Here is a 26,887-nt window from a genome sequence, read left to right on the forward strand (position 1 = left end):
AAAATTGGCTGTTGTTGTCAAGCATCAAGGAACAGTCAGTTCAAAGGTTTGGGGGTGAGGGTGTATTAAAAGAGCGTGCATTTTTGTAGCGCCGCTCGTAACATCCTAAAGCACTTTACAGCCAATTAAGTATCTTTGAAGTGTAGTCACTGTGCAATGTAGAAAACAGGGCAGCCAATTGGTGCACAGCAAGCTCCCACAAATATGCAAAGATGACCAGATAATCTGTTTTTAGCAATATTAAATGAGGGATAAATATTGGCCAGGACACCAGGGAGAACCCACCCCCCACCCCTGCTCTTCTTCGAAATAGTGCCATGGGACCTTTTATGTCCACTTGAGCGGGCAGACAGAGTCTCGGTCTAAAAGTCTCATCCGAAAGATGACGCCTCTGACAGTGCAGATCTCCCTCGATACTGCACTGAGGTGTCAGCCTGGATTATGTGCTCAGGTTTTTGGAATGGGATTCAAGCCCACATCCATTCTGACTCAGAGCTGAGTATGACCCGATGAGCCACAGCTTGACATCACTAAGCCCGATAACGTTCTCCAACAGAGCAGGATGAGGTTTCGCAAACTCCTTACAATAAGATGTCTGTACTTGTTACTCATTGAGCACTCATCTTTGGGAAGCAGTGGCTCAATGGAAGCTGTAATCTCAACTCTGGATTCTCAAGAGACTGAGCTCAGTGCATTAGGAGTGCAGCTGTTCAAGGTTACATGGAACTCTTTCCAAATTGATGAGGCACAAGCCAACAGTTTAAAATTTCTACTTGCATGACCTTCAACCTTGCCACTGAAGTCAACTATTGACAAGAACAACTGTGGCAAAAGCTCTGGGCTTTTTCACTTTGCGAAAGAAATTAAACATTGTGCGAACTCCCTTCACTCACTTGAGGCTTTCGCTGAAACAGGACAATGTGGGAAACTATATTCCTGCAGTTTGTATCTTATAATGAGTACCTAGTGTTTACTTCGGGAATTTTAGATTCTTTGAAGCCAATTTGTTTTAGAACAAGGCCTTAGCTCTGCTATTGGCAGTCACAAAGCACTACTGAAGGAGTGCGGAGGTGCCTCTTATCTGAGGCGTTAAAGCGAGGGCCCATCTACTATCTCAGGTGGATCTTTTTTATTCGTTCATGGGATGTAAGTATCTCTGGCTGGGTTAGCATTTATTGCCCATCCCTAACGCCCTTGAGAAGGTGGTGGTGAGCTGCCTTCTTGAACCGCTGCAGTCCATGTGGTGTAGGTACACCCACAGTGCTGTTAGGGAGGGAGTTCCAGGATTTTGACCCAGTGACAGTGAAGGAACGGCTGATATATTTCCAGATCAGGACGGCGTGTGGCTTGGAGGGGAGCTTCCATGTGGTGGTATTCCCATGTGTCTGCTGCCCTTGTCCTTCTAGATGGTAGTGGTCGCGGGTTTGGTAGATGCAAGGTATTAAAAGATGTATAAGACCCCACGACACTATTTTGAAGAAGGGCAGGGGAGTTCTCCCTGGCGTCCAGGCCAATATTTATCTCTCAACCAATATCACTGGAACTGAACGTCTGGTCATTATCAATATTTGTGGGAGTTTGCTATGTGCAAATTGGCTGCCTTGTTTTCTACAACAGTGATTACACTTCAAAAGTACATTATTGGTTGTTAAGCGCTTTGGGGTGTCCTGAGGCTGTGAAAGGAACTATATATGGTGTGCATCTCAGGTTAATCCTCCTTCAGCACTCTGTAAATAAACACCAAAGCAGACTTCGAAACGGGTGCTGCAATTTGGGAGAGCAATGATGCGAGGGCAGTGATGGAGTATCAGGACTCGGTGTCTTTGCTGCCCACAGACCTAGGCAGCTTTCCCTGGCACGCCTGCTGTGCCCCCATTTTGACTTCACTGCACTGACATCTTCCCTCTGGCTCGTGGGCAGAATTTGACATCCCGACCCGATCGGGCGTAAAGTCACCCGAGCTGCCTCTGGGCGAGCGTCCCCTCGTCATGGCGCACCCACACGATATTTCGCTCGGCGGGCACGCACTAAAGTCGGAAGGGCACCCGTTGACAATTAAACCCATTAACGGTGCAGTTGACTCCGATTTTTCGTGGCCCGTCCAACTTCACGGTTGGCGGACTGGCCGGGCGGCCTTTACATTTTTCATCAAGCCTCATCCAAGGGAGGGACGAAATCTCCGTTATGAAATAAAATAGAAATAAATATCTGTGGACAGCATTTTTTAATGAGGTGTATTTTCGGGTGCTTGATTGTGACGTCTGGACCTCTCTTTGCAGATCTTTAAACCTTTATTTAATCCTTTGAAGGCCTTCAGCTCCCCGAGGCGGCTGTCTGCCTTCAGGGAGCTGTCTCGGAGCGCTCGCCCTCGCCCGCGGTGATGTCATCGCCCGCCCCCGCCCCGGCAGCGCTGAGCGTTTCACTGCGCGTGAAATCGCAGTCAGAGGCCGATCACAGTTGGCGTTCCATTTCCCAGCTGCTGCCGGGCCCGCCAGCCATAGGTGCCCAGCAAAGGTAAAATTCGGGCCCATATGACAACACCACTCTGGCCTTCTTGTTGCATCCCTGTGTGATATTGCTGGTCAGTGAATATCTGTGCCGCTCCTATCCTGTACCAATACAGCTTGAATATCCTTTATCTGAAATTCTCGGAGCCGGGTTTCCATTAATTTCAGATACTGCTTATAGAATTAGGCCTACTTACGTTACAATAGCCTCAGCCTGGTCTAGCTATAGCCTAAGTAAACAGAATGTCTAATAAAGTAAGCTGTACCACTGAATAATAAATACAGGGTACCTGTAATAGGTTCTCACCCACGGCGCCCTCTGCGATTTTGCTTGTAGGAGAGGGTTCAGAGTGTCGACGAGGTTCATGTCGAGTGCAGACAAATAACTAGACTTCTCGCGCTAAAGGTCGGATGTGGTCAGCTCAGGTCATGTCCGCTCGGGTCAAGAACTTCCTGCGCTAAAGGTCGGGTGCGGTCAGCTCAGGTCATGTCGACTCAGGTCAGGGACTTCCTGTGCTAAAGGTCAGGTGTGGTCAGCTCAGGTCGTGTTGACTCGGGTCAGGGACTTCCTGTGCTAAAGGTCGGGTGTGGTCAGCTCAGGTCGTGTCCGCTCGGGTCAGGGACTTCCTGTGCTAAAGGTCGGGTGTGGTCAGCTCAGGTCATGTCCGCTTGGGTCAAGAACTTCCTGTGCTAAAGGTCGGGTGTGGTCAGCTCAGGTCGTGTCGACTCGGGTCAGGGACTTCCTGTGCTAAAGGTCGGGTGCGGCCAGCTCAGGTCATGTCCGCTCAGGTCAGGGACTTCCTGTGCTAAAGGTCGGGTGCAGTCAGCTCAGGTCATGTCGGCTCAGATTCAGGGGCTTCTCGCGCTAAAGGTCAATGAGGTTCAAAAAAGATGCAGTTTTTGGATGTGTTCAATTTTCATATTTACGGATAAAGGATACTTGGCCTGTATTAAATGCGTGTGTGTGTTCTTTCTGCATATTATGATAAGGATATTTTTCAGTTCGGTTGCCTTTGACCAAAATGATTAAAAAGCGTGCACACTAATTATTTCTTGTTCCTTGTTTCTCCTTCTGACTCCTAGTCCATTTGATATCCTCTTTATCTCTACCTCATATTCTCACCCTTCATTAAAAACTAAACATAATGTACCCGTTGGCCTGTAAACTAGCCAGTTTTCTGAGGCCCCAGAAGATATTAACGACCCTTAACCTGACCTGATAGAATCTCACATGAAACGTGAGCGTTTCAGCTTCTTCTTGACAGTTACAATTTTACATCGACGCTGGCCAGATTCAAGCCCGGTGAAAATGTCCGATTGTGTAACTCCATCGTCTCACTGCACATCTGTGGGAGTTTATCCAAATAGCACATGCATTATCCTGCTTTGGTTTAGGGAATTAGGGTAATCTGTGCGTCCACTTGGAACAGACGAGGCAGTAATGATCACATCCTCATAACATCCCATGCTGTGTCTATATGAAGAGCAAGAGAGCCAATAGCTCACAGCCCTGCCATCTCTACATGGATGGGAAACATTATCAATACCTCACTAATCAGTCTTAATTGCATATCATTTGTGTGTAATTATATGCAGGGAGAGGGAAATAGTTGGGGTTTCACTTGGGCAAGATATAAAGAGATAGTCACTGACAGTGTGGGGTGGGTGAGTTAGGAGGTGTATGCTCCATAGAACCATAGAACACTACAGCACAGAAAACAGGCCATTCGGCCCTTCTAGTCTGTGCCGAAATATTATTCCGCTAGTCCCATTGACCTGCACCTTGTCCATAACCCTCCAGACCTCTCCCATCCATGTATCTATCTAATTTATTCTTAAAACTTAAGAGTGAGCCCGCATTTACCACGTCAGATGGTAGCTTGTCCCACACTCTCACCACTCTCTGAGTGAAGAAGTTCCCCCTAATGTTCCCCCTAAACCTTTCCCCTTTCACCCTAAAGCCATGTCTTCTCGTGTTTATTTCTCCGAATCTAAGTGGAAAGAGCCTACTCGCATTTACTCTGTCTCTACCCCTCACAATGTTGTAAACTTCTATCAAATCTCCCCTCATTCTTCTATGCTCCAAGGAATAAAGTCCTAACCTGTTTAATCTTTCCCTGTAACTCAGCTCCTTAAGACCCGGCAACATCCTAGTAATGTCTCGGTCTGTAAATATATGTCAGACTGAGTAAAGATTGGCTCCAGTATTATCCTTCGCCAACTGGCTTTCTTGAATGTAACAATCAAGGCTGCAGGAGATTACAGATAAAGGATAAGGCAATCCATGGAGGGATTTGGAAACCAGGATACAGGTTTTAAAATTAAGGTGTTGCCAGAACAGCAACCAATGTAGATCAAGGAGCAAAGCGTGATCATTGGCACCTTGCACAGCAAAGGTTGTTTCATATCTGTAAGAAAGCCAAGTGCATGAGACAGAATATCTTAAATGTTAATACCATTGCCTAAAGAAGTTTCATTTCCTAGCTTTCACATGTCAAAAGGTCATCAACCTGAAACATTAACTCTGTTCCTCTCTCCATGCCCACTGCCTGACGTACTGAGCATTTCCAGCATTCTCTGCCTTGTTTCTTTTTGCAGATGTTAAATTGTTTCGAGTTTCCCATAACTTTATGAGAGTGAAAAGAAAGAGAGACTTGCATTTCTGTAGCACCTTTCACCCTCACAGGGTGCCTCAAAGCGCTTTCCAGCCAACAACGTGCTTTTGAGTTGTAGTCACTGTTGCAATGTAGGAAACGCACCGGGCAACCTTCTGCAGACCAAACAGCAATGTGATAATAGCCAGATAATCACTTTTTGTGATGCTGATTGAGGGATAAATATTAGCCAGGGTAGGACCTGGTCCTTCCGGGACCACCTGACTCAAACAGCAGCAAACAATCTACTGATCAAACATGCTGGATCTACATGGGCCATTGCTGCCACAACGATCCAGAGCCTTCAACACCTGCCCTATCATACTCCTCAGCAGAGTACTGTGCACCTGTCTGGCAAAGATCTACCAGCAGGCACCCTTTGGATCGAGTAATAGGAAGCATGGGAAGTTACTAACAAGTTCCTTGTGACAAACCCCGTCTGTCGAATGACACACAGCGACAGTGGCCCTTGCTGAACAGTTCAGGACAGGCCAGGGCCCCAGTGTAGCCAACCTCCACTGCCAGGGCCTGAGTACAAACCCCTTATGCACTTGTGGAGAGACACAAACAATGTCTGGTTGTAAACAGTTACGCTTTAAAATGTCCATTTACTTCCAAGCTAAAAGAGAGTTGGGGGGTCTCAAAGATAACTTAATCAGCATTTCTACCTGGACACAGGGCCCATGTGATTCATGTTGCCAAGGAGATGGGCTTTGAGGGGGAAGGGTTTCTAAGATATCCCTGAAACTCAGATAAGCAGTCTGCCAGAATCTGGGAGGGAAGAGAGGCTAGAGACTCTCTCTATGGGTGGGAGCTCGCGCTCGGATTGAAAAGAGCAGATTTGTGAGGATTTGAAACCAGGCTGGAAGATTCACCTAGCTTGAGCTAGAGGAAGAATCTCCAGGAAAAACTTTCACTGTGAAAGACAGTTTAGGTGTTAAAAGTTACTTGGCTGGAAAAGGAAAAGAACAGAAGCAAACCCTTGGGAGCTAAAAATCATTTTAGACTGGGTCCGGGAAAATCGAATGGCTATGTAAGGGACAGTATAAAATATACCCCTGAAGTAGGTTTTTTGGTTGTGTTATAAGTAAAATGTGGAAATTCTGTTCTGCACTTTAAAGTATAAGTTGCCTACAAAAATAGTTTTTAGTCAATAGTGCTTTTAGTCTGTTTGTTACAGTAAAAGTTTTAAAACGTGAAATCTTGTCCTGTCGTCCTTTCAGCTATCAACTGGAAGTTTGAATTCCTTTTTCTAAAGTTAGCGGTCTGCATGGAGATCGGGACAGAGTTCAGAATGCTATCCAATGAGCTACAGCTGACAAGAAGAATGCGTGAGCATCCTAATATGGTTTCTGTAAAGGATCGTTATTTCCTTGTCATTGTAACTTTAGCCTGCGAGTTTATGTAAAATAATGTATTATTTATAGACAAATGTACTAAACCTGCTGGTCCATTGTGTCTAGTACAAGATCCAAATACTGGATGTTGGAGATCTGAAATTAAGACAGAAAATGCTGGGAACACTCGACAGATCAGGGCAACATCTGTGTGGAGAGAGAGAGAGAGTGTTAACGCTTCAGGTTGATGACCTTTGATCAGAGGCAGGGACCTTCACCAGGCCATTGACGTGAAAGATTTGGACTAGGTCTCTCCGCTTAACTTTGGAGCCCACGGCAAAGATTCAAATGGGAAAATTGGATGGTGTGCATTGCATTGGCACGGGTCCAGCATGCGGCAAAACAGGATCGTGCGGCGTAGTGGGGGGCTTTGTTTTTCCCTCTGAAGCTGCCACCTGAGATGTTAGGCAGGTTGACTCTTCCCGCCTGGTTCAGGCCACTCTTGCTTGGCTCAATCCAGGCGATGGCGGAGAAGGGGGAGAGCCGAAAACCAAACCCAACCGTCCCGGCTGGTCACTTGTCAAAGCGATTGTGTGTAGGAAAAGTCCAAGAAAGATCTGTGCGTGGTAAATCACCTCACAAATAGAGATGAGGAGTTATTTATATTCAACATTAAAATAAATTAACCCCAGCAAATGGGGCCAGAGAACTGTTTTCTCATCACTAGGTCCTAAAGCAGCCAAGAATGGTCCAATAACAATTTCTGCCTACCTGTTGTGAGGGCCCTCAGTATATTTGCAAATGCATTTGGACAGTAACAACTGAGCTGCTGGTGGGCACAGGGCCATGCCTACGATTCAGCACCAAACTGGTAACTTCCCTCCAAGAAACTACAAGGCGAGCTGGTGTGGAAAATGGGAAAATAACTGTGGCAGAGTAAAACGGCCTTAAAATTTTGATTTTAGAATCAGTGAATTATATGTTGTTTTCTCCTCGAGAATTCAGATACTTGCTTTTCACCGTTATGGAATTGCACAGCACAGACAGAGGCCATTCGGACCATCAGGTACGTGCTGGCTCTTTGAAAGAGTTATCCAATTGAACGCCAACTATGAAGTGTAAATCCACGTTCCCATTAATCTGAAGATGCTGACACTAACAGATTTTAATGTCAAAGGGCTAATGACGCTAAAACATCAATTTCCAAAACTTCAGACTTTCATACAAGACGAACCAGCAAATATGAAGCAGAAATAGGGCTATGCTGCCTCTGGATGTGGAGGACTAAATTGCAGGGCAAGTGATCAGGGTTGGGGTGGGTCGTCCATGGGTTCAAGTTCCACTCCAGGGATTTCAGCATGTAATCCAAGCTGACATTCCAGTGCAGTACTGAGACGGTGCCGCACTGTCAGGGGGCTGTTTTTCAAGTGAGACGTTAAAATCAAGGCCCCATCTGCCCTCTCAGGTGGACGTAAAAGATCCCATGATCACTATTCAAAGAGGAGCAGGGGTATCCTCCCAGTGCTTCAGCCAATAGCACCAACATTAGATTAGCTGATGTTTTATATATGTTTTTTATTTATTTTATGATACAATACACATAGCGTGAATACTGCTGAACGGAGAGACATGTTGCTAAAGCTTTTCGTCTTGCACTCATCAGGACAAACACAAGAATACCAAATTTCAAACCAGCACAACAATTAACAGAGAAAGCATAGCTACACTAACAAGTTTAAGATAAGCTGTCCAGCACGTAACACATTTCCACTCACTAGAAGCGACATTCATTTCTATACAGGGACCCGTTCCGTGCAAACAAAAGGAATATGTTCAAGCCTTTGCACCAGTTTTGAATTACCCGGCAACCTGGGGAACCTATAGTTCTTGCTTCCTCCATGCCAACGCCTCGTCCAATCAGAGCTGACTTGCCAACCAACCAGCACCCTTTTCTCCTGTATTATAAAGTGTTGTTGAGGTCTTGTGGCACAGTGGGTAGTGTCCCCATCTCTGTGCCAGAAACTCTGGATTCAAATGCCACTCCAGGACTTGATGGCCAAGGAAGGTATATTCATAACATGGCCAAACAGGTTGTGTATCAATCTGCAAATCCTTCCAACACACGCCAAAGGCAGGTGGTAAGAGTGGGAGAGATGCCTGGTCAGCTGTGTGATGTAAAGAAATCGGAGCCTCTGTCATCACTATCCATTGCTCTAGGTTACAACATGCATGTAAAAATGTATGTTTCCACAGCAACCTGGGCGGGCTGGCTGGATGGCCGGCATGGATCAGATTGGTGCCAGCAACACGGGGTTCGATTTTCCCCATTACAGCTGGGGTGGATTGGGGCCTGTATCCTTGCCCTGATCCGTGGCGGATATCAGTATGGGTCAGATGTGCCTTTGGGCAGGGAACTGAAGACAACGATAGATGTGATTGCTTTAATTGCGCGTTTGTCCTGATGGGTGCAAGACGAAAAGCTTTGGCAACTTGTCCCTCTTTTCAGAAATATTCAAGCTAGTTGTATTGTATCGTACACACGCTGGCAGAGAAAGCGATGCAGCATGTTCAAACCACCCAGTGTCAAAGCCACACTGCGCTTAAGACAAAGCTTGCACTGGTTACCAGGATGGTGGTTCACTCCCTCTGCAGGAACCTACCCTGGAGTAGGAGTAGAGAATAGTGGACTTATTACCGAGGAACCTTCTGGAAGGCCTATGAACTACAAATGATGAAAGGAAATCCCATGTATAAGACACACCTGAAGAATTCTTGGCCCATGTTCATTCATCGATTGGATATAGAACATCGGAAAGATGGCATTGGATGTCCTACCACCTGAGAAGTTCATTATATGATTCAACATTCCTCTTAGACATGCATTTCAACATTCAAACCCTAGATGGAGCAAAGGTCCCTATATTCACTTATTTGTAACCTGCTGTGTTATTAATAAGTCCCCCATTGCTAGTGAATAATTTAATGCATCATAAATAGGCTTCGCTGTTCATTGTCAAAAGTTGCCTGGCAGCCAAGCCATTTTATTGATCCTGTTAGCCAAGAGGGAAGCTGCAGCTATTAAATAGTCAAACAGTCAGAGTATTTTGAATTTCCCATTAACTTCATCTTAATTCCATGCTAGCTGCAAAACCACAACAAGTTGTCATGAGTTTTGTCCTTCGTAGTTGGCATGTAAAATGATTGTCTTTACTCCTAAAACACCCACCAGAGGGAGACATTTTCCACTTGATCTATATTGCATATGGCGGCTCTTGAGACTGAGAATCTAGGTGAAGGGCCACTGCTCGAATTGCAGGACAAGACACCGAGGTTGTAAAGAGCGTGGGAAAGCCCCCGCTCATCCAAAATGTCTGCTTCCCCTAACACCCACCCAGCGCCACCCCCTGCACAACCCCACCCCCCACCACCACCTTGTCCTCACCAACCCTCATTGGGTCCCTCCATCTAAAATCCCCATCTGAAAGATAAAACATTGTTTCCCTGTTTTGCACATGCTACTGTTGCTGCAGCTCCATCTCGGCACACCAGACCCATCTCCTCGAATCCTTCCACCTCTGGCCTCCTTCAGAGACACAGCCCACTATGTATCAGCAGCACACACCTTGTGTTCTGGATAGCAGCAAAGCTCAAAGCATAGTCGCTAACAAACTTAAACACTAACCAAGGGCAGGTTACTTGGTTGACCGAATATTGTTTACTCAGTCACAGGTAAGTCCTTCACAATTCACTCACAGCCACTAACCTGGGGAATATGAAACTGCTCATTCTAATGAAAGAATAGGGGTCCTAACCAGAGCCATGTACTAGACAGAGCTTCAGAGTTCTCCCTGACTAGAGGAGAAACACACTTTATTTTTCTTCCCTTGTCAGTTTTTTTCCACACCTTCTCTCCTGCAGCTGCTGACGCCTCACAGAAGTAGGAGAGAAGACATCATTTGGTATCTTACCCAATTGGCCTCACATTTTTTATTTGTGGGATGTGAATATTGTTGGTAAGGCCAACATTCGTTGCTCATCCCCATCGTAGATCGCAGAGTATAAGATGACCCTATTTTGCTGGCCCCAAAAATTATGTTTTCGCATAAATTCGGCATATAAGTCGACCACCCCCACCCTTTTCATCCATGGCATGCTATACTTGCATTAATAGTCAGCCTCAATTGTTCAATCCACAGATGGATGTTTTACTTACTGGTATCTTATACCTGGGTGAAAGGGATCAAGCAGGCAATGCGAGATGTGTTGTGAAGAAGTGCAGGGATTTAAGACACACTCACACAGAGCAGAACCCCGTGTGGTGAACAATAAAGATGGCGACCACCCACGCCCACACTGGAGGTTCCCTTTTAGACTCACTGAATAAGTCGACCCCTATTTTTGGAGGGATTTTTTTTTTGAGGCTTTAAAGGTTAACTTACAGTCGACATCTACGGTAATCATGGTGAGCCCCTTTCTTGAACCGCTGCGGTGTTGGTTTACCCACAGTGCTGTTAGGGAGGGAGTTCCAGGATTTTGACCCAGCGACTGTGAAGAAACGACGATATATTTCCAAATCAGGATGGTGAGTGTCTTGGATGGGAATTTGCATCTGCTGCCCTTGCCCTTCCATGTGGTAGAAGTCGTGGGTTTGGAAGGTGCTGTCGAAGGAACCTTGGCAAGTTGCTGCAAAGCATCTTGTAGATGATACACACTACAGCCACTGTGCGTCAGTGGTGGAGGGAGTGAGTGTTTGTGGATGTGGTGCCAATTAAGCGGGCTGCTTTGTCCTGAATGGTGTCAAGCTTCTTGAGTTCTGTGGGAGCTGCACTCATCCAGGCAAATGGAAAGTTTTCCAACACACTCCTGTCTTGTGCATTGTGGATGGTGGACAGGCTTTGGGGAGTCAGGAGGTACTGCAGAATTCCCAACATCTAACCTCTCAACAGTAAGCTTTGGTAGCCTTTTGATCCAGATGGGGTACCACAGCTTGACCAACCCTATCTTCATCTGATAATCACACGATGCAAACTTTCACCAAAATTCTGGAGGTTTATGTTAATGCCCTGGCTGAGTTCAAGAGTAAACTGAGGCAAATCCCCGACTGACACAACTCAGCTAAAGAGAAAGGAAAGTCTTGCATTTATATAGCACCTTTCATGACCACAGAGTGTTCCAAAGCCTTTTGAAGTGTAGTCACTGTTGTAATGTAGGAAACATAGCAGCCAATTTACACACAGCAAGCTCCCACAAACAGGAATGTGATAATGATCATATAATCTGCTTTTCTCTCTCTCTTCAGGTGCCATGTCCAAAGAGGGCATTAGCAACCATGGACTTCCCTGTGTTATGCTTGGCAAGGTACTGCAGTGGTACTTGCCTTTTGCAAATATCTGGCTGACCAGGAGACTCTCCCACTCTTACCACCTGCCATGGTCTGTTGGGAGGATTTCTAGGTTGATAATCAATCTGTTTGGCTGCGTTATGAACCATGGCCATCAAGTCCTGGAGTGGGAATCGAAGCTGGAGCTTCTAGCACAGAGGTAGGGATGCTACCCACTGCACCACAAGACACCCGACCTGCTTCCTGTTGGGATAAACACTGGCCAGAACATCAGGGAGAACTCCCCTGCTCATCTTCAAAATAGTGTCATGGCATCTATTGCATTCACCTGAGAGAACAAATAGGACTATTCGATGGATAAACTAGTGAACCAGCGGGAAACTGTAATGTACATTTTATTTAGCTATATTTAATACATCTATTATCTGTAAATTTATTCATTACAGATTCAGTCAATCATTACATATTTAATCCATTATATGGTAGGTTTTCTCTCCATTTTATCCTCTTCAATTAGTGAATGCTAAATTAGTAAAATGAAATCATTTGCAACTTTTAAAATAAAGGTCAATATCAACCTCAATCAATCACCTCGGGGCAACCATGTCCATGGGAGAGTGAAGCTCCTTCTACTGTACACTTGCAACATGCCTCAATCCCCAGATCCCAGAAGAGGGCTGTCATCTGCACACACAGTGACATATCAACGGGCCCTACCCGTCGGCCTTGCACTTCTTTGAGTAAAACTGCAAAAATTTGTGCCATTCCTTTAAGCTCATTTGGTTGCAGCTCGGTCTTGACTAGCTAAACTATGCAAGGCTTGGAGTATTGGGAACAGTTCTGGTCTCCAAATTATAAGGACTCAGAGGCACTGATGAAAGTGCACATAAGATTCACCTCGAATGAATACCAGAGCTGAGAGGCTTTGCAAATCAGGAAAGATTGAACTGACTGGGTCTCTTTTCTCTAGAAAGGAGAAAACTGAGAAGTGACCTGATAGAGGTCTTCAAGGTTATGAAACACTTTGATAGGGCAGATGTAGAGAAGATGTTTCCGCTTGCAGGCAAGACCAGAACTCGGGGCCATAAATATAAGATAGTCACTAATAAATACAATAGGGAATTCAAGAGAAATTTCTTTACCCAGAGAGTGATTAGAATGTGGAACTCACTACCACAGAGAATGGTTGAGGTGAATATCACAGGTGCATTCAAGGGAAAGCTAGACAAGAACGTGAGGGAGAAAAGGAGAACATGTTGATGGGATTAGATGACAAGGTGTGCCTGGGGGTGGGGCTCGTGTGGAGAATAAACACCAATATGGGTTTTTGGGGGCTGAATAGCCAGTTTCTATGCTGTAAGAGTCTTATATCACCGGTCAGAAGAGATTTGCCAGATTACGACCGTGTCCCAGAAGTGAAGGGACTTTTGTTTCTATTTTTTAAAGATTTCTAAATGTTATCGTGCTAATATGTTGATCATTAATCCTGTAAATCACCCCAAATATATGAACATTGCAAGTTGGTCACATTGACCAATTGAAACTGATCTGAAATTAACAAGATCCTGCTGAGAGAGGTAACTACAGCTGCAAATGTCAATATGTAAGTTGGTTCTTCAGTTCTCTACCTAAAGGCAGGTCCAACCCACAGTGCTGCAACTTTCACGACAGATAGGGCAAAGAGGTAGGAGACAGGTCCCAAACCAATGCCAGCCAAAACAGGGATCAAACCCCCATACTGTTGGGATTAACCTGATCCAACCACCAACTCTCCCCAAGGAGCTGCAGTGCTAACATACACTTTTACACACATTTTATAGCCTGGAGCTACAGACAGTGATGGTAGAGGCTCCAATTTTCTTTCCCTCACATGGTTGACCAGGAATCATCCCCCTCCCACTCTTACCACCTGCCATTGGCATGCATTGGAAGGATTTGCAGGTTTAATACTCAACCTGTTTGGCTGCATTATGACCACACCTTCCTTGACCATCAGATCCTGGAACAGGACTTGAACCTGGAGCTTCTAGCTCAGTAGCAGGGACTCTACCCACTGCACCACAATAGCTCCTAGAAGCTGGTACTATCTGGCATAAATCAGACAGAAATATCAAAAAGAAAGTGTCCCCCAATTAAACGTTATAAGCCGTATTGGGAGAGAAGAATATGATTTGAGAAAATGGTCAGTTAAGCTTGTCAACTTTATCATATGTTCCTTGCTACCGGAGAATACCAATATAAATCTCCAGGTTTTGTGAGATGGAGCTTTTTCCGTTTGAAGCTACAGGATGCCTTACATTGTGACTAATCTTCTTGTGCACTCAAATGAAATGGATGATCTTCTCGGCTGTGTATATAATTGACAAGGCTTCTCTGTTTAATCCTAACATATTTAATATGGTTTCAAAAGATAATGGCTGTAAAATTAAGAGTCAACTCCATATATACCTATGTGCCATATAAGGGAGGGAGGTCTTGTGACACAGTGGGTAATGTCCCTCTAAGCCTGAAGCTCTGGGTTCAAATACTGCCCCAGGATTTGATAGTTAAGGAAGGTGTGTTCATAATGTGGCCAAACAGGTTGTGTATCAACCTGCAAATCCTTCCACCACACACCAAGATCAGCCATATTGGAGCCTCTACCAACACTATCCACTGCAACATGCATGAGTCTGCAACCCAGACTCCCTGCGTGAACTATAACACACCATTACTACCATATGAGAGAAGCCAGATGCAGTTGTGGGAACATTATCCTGTCACATGTGACAGCCACAAAGTTTGAGACAGTATAGAAATGATCTGGGTCCTGTTCTGATTGTGAGATAGGGTCTCATTTTACTATGAAGTTCTCTTTCCTCTGGGCCTATTATGACATCATTTTACCAAAGTCTTGGACGATACTAAGACCCAGATGTGCTAATGATCTTGTTACCGGAATAGTTTATATCATGAATATGGCTTTCAAACAGCCTAGCCAAAAGGCAGGTTGTAATTCCACAGAGAATTATGGGATGCGTGGACAATCGCTCTTTTGTGTTTCAAATACAGTTGCATTGAGGAAAAATTAGAACTTTTAAAAAATCTTAGCCAGTTAATTTCCTTCCTTTAAATATCATGGATTCAAGTTCCACTCCAGAAAGCTTGAGCACAGGATCTGGGCCAACACACCCAAGGCAGTGTTGCAGGAGTGCAGCACCACTGAAGCTGCCATCTTTTGAATGAGGCATCAAACCAAGGCCCTGTTTGCCCCCTCGGGGGGGAAGATCACATGACATTACTCTGAAGCACCCTTTCACAGCCACAAGACATCCCAAAGCACTTCACAGTCAATTATGTACATTTTGAAGTATAATGTAGGAAACATGGCAGCCAATTTGTGCACAGCAAGCTCCCACAAACAACAATGTGATAATGACCATTTAATTACTGTGCGTCAGTGTAATGTCTCATCCAAGCAACTGCATCTCTGATAGTGCAGCACTCCCTCAGTACTGGAGCACCAGCCTTAATTCTTACACTTAAGGTGGGGGCTTGAACTCACAACCTTTTGTCTCAGAGGCTAAAGTGCTATCAACTGAGCCATGCGTGACCTCACAACATATACAGGTGTAAAACAGCAGAGGGCAAATCGGCAGCCCATGTTACATTTCTCCCTATTTTTATCTCCCCAGTAGAGGCGCTGTTGATTCATTGTCACCCGTTTCCCACTATCACACACATTTCAAAACCCGCCCCGCAGACTGTAACACTGCTTGTAGAATGCTTCAGACTCACTTTACACCCACTTTGCTCCCTTCCTGTTTCTATCCAAAAAATGCTATAAGGCATTTAGCACATCACTACCACTGTGTTATTGCCAGAGAATATTGTAACAAATTCACTTCAAAGTCATTACATTTTAACAAACATTTTTATGAGATTAACAATGAGATGAGTATAAAATTGTATGGGAAAATATGTCAAGTCACCTTTATATAATGCCATGCCTGGCTGGGCAATCCATAAAGAGGAAAGGGGGTGAATGACTTAAATTTCACCGACTATGCCAAAACTCGTTGATAATATTGCATAGTTTGCAGTAACACAACATCAAACATAGTCTGGCATTGGATAGATTTGAACACCGTTTTTTCTTAAACTTTTTTGTATGCCAAGTCACTGAAAGTAGGAGCTGATGATGCTGCAGCAAAGGGGAAAGCGGGCACCTAGGGCCCGAGCAAACAGGGCAAGCAACAGGCTATCTCCACGGCCAAATAGTGTCACAGAGGTTGATTGGCAGTAATTAGTAATTATCGCGTTGCTAAAATGGGCACTTGTGCTGGTAATAGCAAGATTGAATTTTCTCCGTGGAGTTCGGTTTGTATGTGCCACGCGAATACAGCAACTTTACAACAGTCAATGCCCGTCACTGGTGAGGAGGACAGTGAGAAGCCGTTTTCACAAAGATGTCAACCATATCGGGCAGCAACTTTCGGCTCTGCGCTTTTAACTGTGTGCACCAGTGCCTCTTCCGATCTTGTTTACCATTTACACATAAGTGACGGTGAACACCATTAGCCTCGGTGATGTTTTGTCCGCAAATTTTGGGCCATTGTGCTCACTTTTGGCACCCAATCTATAGAAGGCCATTGAGGCATTAGACAGAGTCGAGTTATCAGAACAATCACTTTGACTGAAATGCTTATGGGGATCGGCTAATTGAAATGGGTAAGTTCTCTTTAGAGAAAAGAAAATGATCAGGAAACATGATCCAGATGTTTAAATGTAAATAACTTTTTTTTTTAAAGTTGTGATTGCTAGATTACAAGTGCAAAATTGGCAACACACAAGCAATACTTAAGGAGATTGTCCAAAGCCTTTATCTTCATGTGTTGCGTTGGTGTTCCCCACGGAACTCAGGGGCCAACTAGAAAGTTTAGATCTATGTTTCCACTAATCTCAAGCTGCTGATATTAACAGATCTTAATGCCAAAGAGCTAATAATGTAAAAACAGCACTTTCTGAACTCCAGACCCATGAAGTTCAAACAGGACATGACAAAAATGAAAAGTAAGCAGAAAAAGGGGTGCGCTGTCTGGGTATTGAGGACAGGATCGCAGGCAGATGGTCAGGGGGGTCGGCAGGTAGCAGACGGTTCCAAGTTTCCCTCCAGAGGCTTGAACATGTAATCCAGGCTGTCAGACATGCCGTTTATCAGATGACACATTTAACCGAAGCCCTGTCATCTCCCTCTAGGTGGATATAAAAGATCCCTCGACACTATTCAAGGAAGAGCAGGAAGTTCCTCTTGGTGACCTGGTCAATATGTAATTCCCACCCCCCTCCCCCAACCCCCCAAAACCCCCTCAGCCAAATTCACAAAAATAATTTTTGGCCAGTATCACATTGCTGCTTGTGGGAGCTTTCTGTGCAAAAATAGGTGACCGCGTTCTCTACATAACAGCAGTGACTACAGGATTTTATTGGCTGTAAAGCACTTTGGGATGTCTTAAGGTTGTAAAATAGGCTATATAAATGCAAGCATTTCTGCGAGACATTTAAGAATTTTGTGAACGTTTCTCACAGGTATTAATTAATTTACTGTAAACAGGTTAAGCCTGGCACAAGAATAAAGCATACAGGAATATGATCCAGACACTTCTTAAGAAATCACTTTTTGGGTGCAAGCATCACTAGCTAGGTAGGATTATGAACTCATATCTCTACTGTATGTTCTAAACCTCTAGATTACCAGTCCAGTAACATTACCACTATGCCACTGACCCTCTAAATGCCTTCACGTGAACTCTCCTGATTGGATGTTGCATCCTCTGACTCTATTTTCCTCTTGTACAGAGCGTATCTGCACAATATCATTTTTGTCAGTGATCCCAGGTGGTTCAGAGGAGGACAAGATAGGATTCAGGCTCCAGGGTTAAATCCCCGACTGTCTAGCCTCTCTCACAAAGCAAGCGGAGAGTGGGAGAGATTCTGCATAACACCCCAAGGCTTTTGTGGGGGGGGTGGGTGTCATGTGATGGGAGGAGAAGTGGGGCAAAGGAAAACTTGTTCAGACAGATGTTGCTCACATCACCAGTTACCGGGAATTACAGAGTTTATGCATGTTTTGAAGGGGTCAGTTCCATGTTAGCTCATAACTTTCTTTGAAACTTCCTCCCCCACATGTGCAACACATTGTGAAACCACTCAGTTGTGACGGGACTTCTGGTGTACTTTAACAGCCCGCATCTCTAAGAATTGATCGAGGTTTTTTAAAAGGGAAGCTCCATCCTTAAACGGAAATTGGAATGACAGGACGCAACTGAAATGGAAGCTCTTGGGACAATTCTGTCTGATCAGTCTTCCAGGCTGGAGAGTGTAACAGTGGAGGAGAGCACATCAGTGAAACTGGGAGGAAGCAGGCTGCCTAGAAAATGGAGAAGTTTGCCCATAACTCTTACCAGTTTACATTGCAAGCAACTTTAGCAGCACAGACACAGGAGTGGTAATGTCACTGAATTAGTAAACCAGAGGCCCAGGCTAATGCTCTGGGGGCAAGTGTTCAAATCCCACCACAGCAGCTGGTGGAGCTTAAATTCAATCAATAAAAACCTGAAACTAGTCTCAGTAATGGTGACCATGAAGCTATCATTGATTGTTTTATAAAAACCCTTCAGGTTCATTAACATCCTTTTGGGATGGAAATCTGCTGTCATTACCTGGTCTGACCCAAGTATGACTCCAGATCCACAGCAATATGGTTGACTCTTAGCTGCTCTCTGAAATGACCTAATAAGCCACTCAGATCAAGGGCAATTAGGGATGGGCAACAAATGCTGGCCTTACCAGCAATGCATACATTTCCTGAAAGAATTTTTTTAAAGCCATTCGGCCCAAATGATCCGTGCTGCTGTTATTGCTCCTCCCACTCCCCCACCTCCCACCCCCCCTTCATCGCACCTCATCAACTTATCCTTCTATCCCTTTCTCCCTTATGTGTTTATTCAGCTTCCCCTTAAACACATGAATACTATTCACTTCAACCACTCCCTGTGGTTTTGAGGTCCACATTCTCACACCTCTCTGGGTGAAGAACTTTCTCTTGAATCCCCTATTGGATTTATTAGTGGCCATCTTATATTGTCCTAGGCCCAACCATCTTCAGCTGCTTCATCAATGACCTTCCGTCCATTATAAGGTCAGAAGTGGGGATGTTCACTGATGATTGCACAATGTTCAGCACCATTCGCGATTCATCAGATACTGAAGCAGTCCGTGTCCAAATGCAGCAAGGCCTGGACAATATCCAGGCTTGGACTGACAAGTGGCAAGACACATTCGTGTCACACAAGTGCCAGGCAATGACCATCTCCAACAGGAGAGAATCTAACCATCGCCCCTTGACATTCAATGGCATTACCATCACCGAATCCCCCACTATCAACATCCTGGGGGTTGCCAATGATCAGAAACTGAAGTGGACTAGCCATATAAGTATTGTGGCTGCAAGAGCAGGTCAGAGGCTAGGAATCCTGTGGTGAGTAACTCACCTCCTGACTCCCCAAAGCCTGTCCATCATCTCCAAGGCACAAGTCAGGAATGTGAAGGAATATCCTCCACTTGCCTGGATGAGTGCAGCTCCAACAACACTCAAGAAGCTTGACACCATCCAGGACAAACCAGCCCACTTGATTGGCACCCCATCCACAAACATTCGCTCCCTCCACCACCGGCAGTGTGTACCATCTACAAGGTGCACTGCAGAAACTCACCAAGGCTCCTTCAACAGCACCTTCCAAACGCGCAGCCTCTACCATCTAGAAGGACAAGGGCAGCCGATAGATGGGAACACCACCACCTGGTAGTTCCCCTCCAAACCACTCACCATCCTGACTTGGAAATATATCACCGATCCTTCACTGTCGCTGGGTCGAAATCCTGGCCTAACAACACTGTGGGTATACCTAAACCACATGGTTTACAGCAGTTCAAGAAGGCAGCTCACCACCTTCTCAAGGGCAATTACGGACGGGCAATAAATGCTGGCCCAGCCAGCGACACCCAGATCTCATGAATGAATAAAAAGAAATTAATGACTCCTAGTTCTGTTCTCACCCACAACTGGGGACATTCCTGGGAATTTCCACACTTGACTTCCCACTTCACAATGTCCCACCTCCTCTCCCACCCCCATCCCCTGCACACCTGCCATTGGTCCATTCCCTTGACACATGGCATTCCCATGGCCAATTGAAAAGCAAGCAGGCTCTTGGTTAACCATGCAAAAGCAAAATTCTGCTGATGCCGCAAATCTTTCATCAGAATGGGCAAAAGACGAAAGATCATTGACCCTGAAAACCTTAACTCCGTTTCTCTCTCCACAGTTGCTGCCTGACCTGATGAGTTTTTCCAGCATTTTCTGTTCTTATTTTAATTGGGTTAATTTTGACCATCAGTCAAACAGTCCTTTTCATCCCCAGTACCAATATCTCTTTTACAATTAATTAGTGTAAATTTTCAAAAGAAAATGAAAAATGAGATTTTTTTTTTTAAATGCCCCAGTGAACTTTCTCCTGGATTTTGCTTCCTGTAGTATCCTGGAGATTGATACGCAATTCCTGGAGACTCCAGGGCTGTCCTGGAGAGTTGGCAACCTGACCCAGAGTCAACTGAGCAGGAAGAAGCAACAGGCACTCAAAAACAAAGCTGCTGCTATTTGGCAATTTGGATTTCAGTGTAAGCAAGGATAAAACAGTGGAAAACTAGAAGCAGAGGAGGTCCAAAGAGGCTTGGTGGGATTTTGGAGGGGGGCGGGGGGGGTGGTCCAGATACCTCGGTCATTAAAATGTCATGAACAGGTACAGAAAATAATCAAAAAGAACAATGGAGTGCTGGCCTTTATATCTAGAGGACTAGAAAACCAGGGGGTAGAAGGTCTGAGATGCAGAGGGATCTAGTTGTTCTAGTGCATGAGTCACAAAAAGTTAGTATGCAGGTACAGCAAGTGATTAAGAAGGTTAATGAGGATTAATTTTTTTTCTCTCAGAGGGTCGTGTGACTTTGGAACTCTCTGCCTCAGAAGGCAGTGGAGGTGGGGTCACTGAATGGTTTTAAGGCAGAGGTAGATAGATTCTTGTTAGGCAAGGAATCAAAGGTTATTGGGGGTAGATAGGAATGTGGAATGTGGAATTTGCAACACAAACAGACGAGCCATGATCTTATCGAATGGCGGAGCAGGCTCGAGGGGCCGAATGGCCTACTCCCGCTCTTATTTCGTACGTTCGTTTGCCATGCTTCAGGCCCTGGTTAGACCACACCCGGAGTACTGCAACCCGTTATAAGCCCCACACCTTAGGAAGGATATATTGGCGGAGAGCGGCATAGCTTTGCGAGAATGGTGGCTGCACTCCCAAGGGTTAATTTACGAGGAGGGATTACACAAGCTAGGGTTGTACTCCCTGGAATTTAGAAAGCTGACTTGATCAAAGTTTCCAAACGACAGGGTGGATGGCGGAGCAACTATTTCGGCCAGGTGGGGAGTCTAGGACTAGAGGGCACGGTCAAAAAATTAGATCCAGACCTTTCAGCAGTAAAATTAGGAAACATTTCTACACATGAAGAGTGGTAGAAGTTTGGAACTCTGTTCCACAAACAGCAACAGATACTAGATCAACTGTTCATTTTAAATCTGAAGCTAATAGATTTTTTTGTTCACCAAAGGTGTTGAGGGCTATGGGACAAAGGCAGGGAGTTGGGTCGCAGTTAATGCATGATCTCATTGAATGGCGAATCTGGTTTTGACAGGCTGAATGGCCTCCTCCTATTCCTATGATCGGAGCTGCTGTAACACCATACGTGAGAAGGTGGCTGTATACAATGCCGTACACCAGGCTGAAGCCAGGCACAAAAGGAATTCACTTCACAAGAATGCACAGCTCAAGTTCTAGGTTAAAAGGGGAGTGAATGCCGCAGGTGTTCAAATAACATTGGTTAACGGAATTCCAAATTTCTGTTCACTGTTGTTGGCTTAATTGAAACAGTGCGGGCAATAAACTTCTAATTGGACGTGTTCCACACTTTGATGCTGTGACCACCAATGTCTCAATTATAGTGCAACAAACCATGCAAGTGTTTTAGCAGCAATATGAGGGGGTGGCTGCTGTTACACGGGCCCCATCACGGTGCTGTGGAGCCAAAGCGGGGAGTGGGGAGGGGGGGCTAAACAGACGGAGGGACACACCTAATTTCCCACAACCAGGAACTGTTTCATCCTTTTAGGTTCCCCCCCCTACTCCCCCACCCCTCTCCTCCTGAAGGTGCTAACTCATGGCTTGGATACAGAGTTACGAGTGCTTTCCATTCTGTGACACAGCCAGACCGCCACTATTCACGTCAGAGCCCAAACAGTTAGCCTGAGAAGGCTATTCAACTGCAGCAAGCATCACAACCAGCCCAATCTTATATCACCCAACATCCAGGTGCGCCACAATTGCTCAATCAGCAGTGACAAGAGGCACTGAGTTCAACAGCCCACCAGGGATCAGACCTGGTGCAGGACACAGGGTGAAACACTCTCCAACACTCTCCAACAAGTGGCTCATCGACAAACCACTCACACCCTGTCTGCCATCCACAAGACTTAAGTTGAGAGTGTGCTGGTCTATTCACCACTCGCCTGGGTAGCTGCGGCTGCAACAACACCCAAGAAGCTCGACATCATCCAGAACAGAGCAAGCTGTTCAACTAGAGCCTCTGTCACTGGACACTATACATCCCTTCCACTACTAGTACACTGTGACTGTAATGTATACAATATCACAATATCCCTTTCTGAGCCTCTCTATCTATCAATCTCTCCTCCTTTATGATGCTCCTTAAAATCTACCTGTGACAAAGCTTTTTCTCATCTATACAAAAGCAAAAAACTGCGGATGCTGGAAATCCAAAACAAAAACAAAAATACCTGGAAAAACTCAGCAGGTCTGGCAGCATCTGCGGAGAGGAACACAGTTAACGTTTCGAGTCCGAATGACCCTTCAACAGAACTAAGTAAAAATAGAAAATTCTCATCTATCCTGATATCTCCTTATGTTGTGCAGTGTCAGTATTTTGACTGATAACACGCCTGTGAAATGCCTTGGAACGTTTCTAGAACCATAGAGTGATACAGCACAGAAGGAGGCCATTCAGCCCATTATGCCTCTGCTGGCTCTTTGAAAGAGCTTTTTGTAATTCATCTCACTCTCCTGCTCTTTCCCCCATTGCCGTTCAAAAAACTCCCCTTCATGTATCTATCCAATTCCTGTTTGAAAGTTATTAATGAATGTGTTTCCACCAGCCTTTCAGGCAATGTGTCCCAGAGCCTAGCAACTCACTGCATAAAAAAATTCTCCTCACCTTGCCTGTGATTGCTTTTCCATTACCTTAAATCCGTGCCCTTTGGTTACCAACCTTTCTGTCACTGGAAAAGGTTTTCCCTCATTTACTTTATCATAATCCTTCAAGGTTTTGAAGGCGTCAATAAAATCTGCCATTCATCTTCTCAGCGCTACAAAGAACTTCTTCTCCAGTCTCTTCATGTAACTGACATCCTGGTACTATTCTCGCAAACCCCCTCTGCACCCTCTCGAAGGTTTTACTATCTTAAAGGTGCTACCAGAGCACAAGTTGTTGTACTTGCTGTTGATCTACAGGTTGCACTGCAGTAACCTGTCAAACATACTTCAACAGCATCTCCTTCCTGTTACAATTATGAGGTTTATAAGCTTACGTTACGTTTTGGAACTGAGTCTTTAATTTAAGGTGAAATGCAGGGGAGTCATGTGACCCTTTTTGAGGTCTGCTTGACAACAGGCCTAAGGCAGTTAAAGACCAAAGGGAGGCCCAGGTTGTGTTACCAGGGCCATGGTGTAAAGTGTTCACGGTTGGAGACAATGGCAGCAGTTTCTGAGTTCACAATTGGTAGACTCTAAAGTCCCCCAAAGTCCCAGAAAGGTGTTGAAACTATCGGGTTGTAAACAGTTGTGCTGTAAACTTCTAAGATGAAAGAGAATTAGGGTCAAGGATAACTAAACCACATTTCTACCTGGATGCAAGACTAATGTGTTTCTCGTTGCCATGGGAAAGAGTGCAAAGGAAGCCATTTTTAAGATCAGGTTACAGGCTTCCTTACAAATCAAAGAATATCACAGACAGCAGTTTTGTGTGGTCAACAGAGAGAAGAGGCTATTTGGCTTTGTGAACTACCACAAATGGATATGGGAGGGAGACAGTCTCTGGGCGTCCCTCAGCCATCTAAGGATTCTGGGAGATTTGTCCTGGCATGAACAGAGGAAAAGAATCACAGGGACAGGCTTTACTGCTGGTAGTAGATTTAGGAAACTCTCCAAGAACTAAGGGAAGTGTCTGGAGGCAGTCATTCAAAGTTACCACTCGGCGAAAGAGGGAAATTTGAACCCACTGGAAGCTGGGAGCAAACGTGGATAATTTGTTAAAAGGACTGTAACTCGGTAGAGAGTGCGATGGGTGATAAGTATAAAAGGAGAATGTTCCTCCCTATAGTTTAAAGTATAAGTTGCCTGCAAAATGAAAATAGTGTTTCGTCAATAGAACATATAGCCTTTTGTTAAAGTAAACATCTTAAGAAATGAAATCTTGTGTCATTTTTCAGCTATTAAACTGGAAGTTCGATTTCTTTTTGAGAGTCACCGGTCTCCATGGGGATCGTAACATTCTGCAACCTCCATTATTGGGCCAAGGGAACACCATCACCTTCAAGTCCTCTTCCAAGTCACATGGGATCTCGATTTGGGCATATGTAGCCGTTCCTTCACTATGACTGAGGCACAATCTTGGTTTTCAATATCTCCTCACGGACCGTGGTAGTTCAAGAGGACAGACCACTGCCATCATCTGAGGGCAAATTAGGAACAGGCAATAAATGCGGCCCAACCAGTTTTCATCAGTTGGCTTCCGAGTAGTGTTGCCAACACTCCAGGATTGCCCTGGAGTTTCCCGCAGTTAAAGGCTAATCTCCTAAACACCACTGTGAGCAACATGGGAGAAATAAAAATAATTTGGAGATGGGGATTAAAAGGGCTTCTTGACTGACAGCCAAGAGATGGTGGCGTAGAGGTAATGTCACTGGACTAGTAATCCAGAAGTACCCTAGGGGCATGGGTCCAAATCCCACAATGGCAGCTGGTGGAATTTTAACTCAATTAATAAAAATCTAGAATGTAAAGTTAGTCTTGGTAACGGTAACCATGACAACTATCATTGGTGCTTGTTGCTAAAAATGGTCCCCCCACCCCCTCCTCCCTCATAGGATGGAAATCTGTCACCCTTTCCAGTTCTGGCCTACGTGTGTTTCCAGACCCCCACTGCAATGTGGTTGAGTCTTAACTACCCTCTGAGATGGCTGAGCAAGACGTTCAGTTCAAGGGCAATTAGGGATGGGCATCAAATGCCGGCCTTGCCAGCGATGAAAGAAAAAGAAAATCTGACGATGAGCCTGTTCACTTTCTACTTGGTGCAGAAGGCAGTGTGTGTATGAGGATGAAGCATTTTCCATCATCAGTGGAAAGGGTTGAGCTGTCAAAGCTCGGAATATGTCCAATGGGAGTTGCTAACTCTAACTCCCGGGAAGGCGGGTCCATTGCCACTGACTGTTGGCCTGACGTCCACAGCATCAAGAGAGGAAAGGCAGCCTCGTTCAGAGGCTAGTGTGAGAGAGAACAGGAGGGATGTGGAAGTCTGCACAGCTCAGTGCCATACTGTATACAGCACACGTACTGAATAAACCACTAGAGGGAGCTGAGCAAGTGACATTCCCAGTTAAATGGAAAGGACAGGACTGTCAGACTCCTCAGGGAGAGGTTATAGGATGACAGGAGAAGAGGAGATTTGATAGAGATGTTGAAAATCATGAGGGGGGGGGTGGGTTCTGGGCAGAGTAGGGAGAGAGAAACCGTTCCCACTGGCAGAAGGATCGCGGACCAATGGAAACTGAATAGCGACAAGAGGAAAAACCTTTTTACACAGCAAGTGCTGAGGGTTGGGGATGCACTGCCTGAGAGTGGGGCAGATTCACTTGTGGCTTTCGAAAGAGAACTGGATAAGCACGTGAAGGGACAAAAATTGCAGCGCTATGGACTAGGGGCACATGTTGCCAAAAATGTTCCTGTAGAGGGCACAGCTCGATGGGTCAATTTACCTCCTTGCTTGCTGTACCCATTCTCAGATTCTAGCATTGTCACTCCCTCAACCCGTGACAGGGGAAGGAGTTTTATTTACAGATTTAAATAAAAGCCAGCCAATTTATTCACAGGACCAAATGCAGACCTCATCAATAACAAGGAACGATTGAAAAATTACAATTGCCATTTTGATCATACTTTTAAAGAGTATTTGAACAATTTAGTGAAATGAAGGTCAGGAACGGTTTAAAGTGGGCTGGATGGGAGGGACTGCAATAAACTCTCACAAGAAACAGAAGCAGGAGTTGACCATAAGGCCTGTCGAACCTGCTCTGCCACTGATCATGGCTGATCATGGGGGCCCCCAACTCCACTTTCCCGTCCCGCTCCCCATTCCAAGAGAGAGACCAAAAATCTGTCTATCCCAGCCTCAAAATGTGGTTGCAGCGTCCACAACCCTCTGGGGTAGAGAATGGCTAATAAGATCCACAAATCTGTTGGAGTGAGGTCATTTTTCCTGATCTCAGTCCCAAACGATGGGCCCCTCTCACATCTCTCACTCTGCACATTCTGTCAGCTCAACCTCCTGGGCGCCACTCCCCACCCCACCCCCCGCGGGATAAGGTTTGGGTCTCAAAAGCAGGAAACATGGGATGTGGCAGTGAGAGTAGTGAGGTGGGACTTAGGAATATTAACGAAGGGATTTTTGATGGTCCTGCTAAGAGCTCTTACTCTGGGCGCCCTTTGGGTGGATGGGTGGGTGGAAAGAGAGGACAGGTGCCCAGCTAGATTGATGGACACAAGAGGACTCCGCCGGTGAACTCCGGTCCTCGATTCCCTCTCCCTCTCTCTCTCAGCCACTAGAGAG

General features: G+C 45.3%; 1 protein-coding gene across 1 annotated transcript in view; it reads right to left on the minus strand.

Annotated features, from left to right (window-relative positions):
- Positions 1 to 26,887, minus strand: part of LOC144687902 (somatomedin-B and thrombospondin type-1 domain-containing protein) — a 141,267-nt gene that overhangs the window by 111,464 nt on the left and 2,916 nt on the right. The window lies entirely within an intron of this gene.

Source organism: Cetorhinus maximus, chromosome 12 (genome assembly GCF_964194155.1).
Source record: "Cetorhinus maximus chromosome 12, sCetMax3.hap1.1, whole genome shotgun sequence".
Lineage (NCBI taxonomy): Eukaryota > Metazoa > Chordata > Chondrichthyes > Lamniformes > Cetorhinidae > Cetorhinus > Cetorhinus maximus.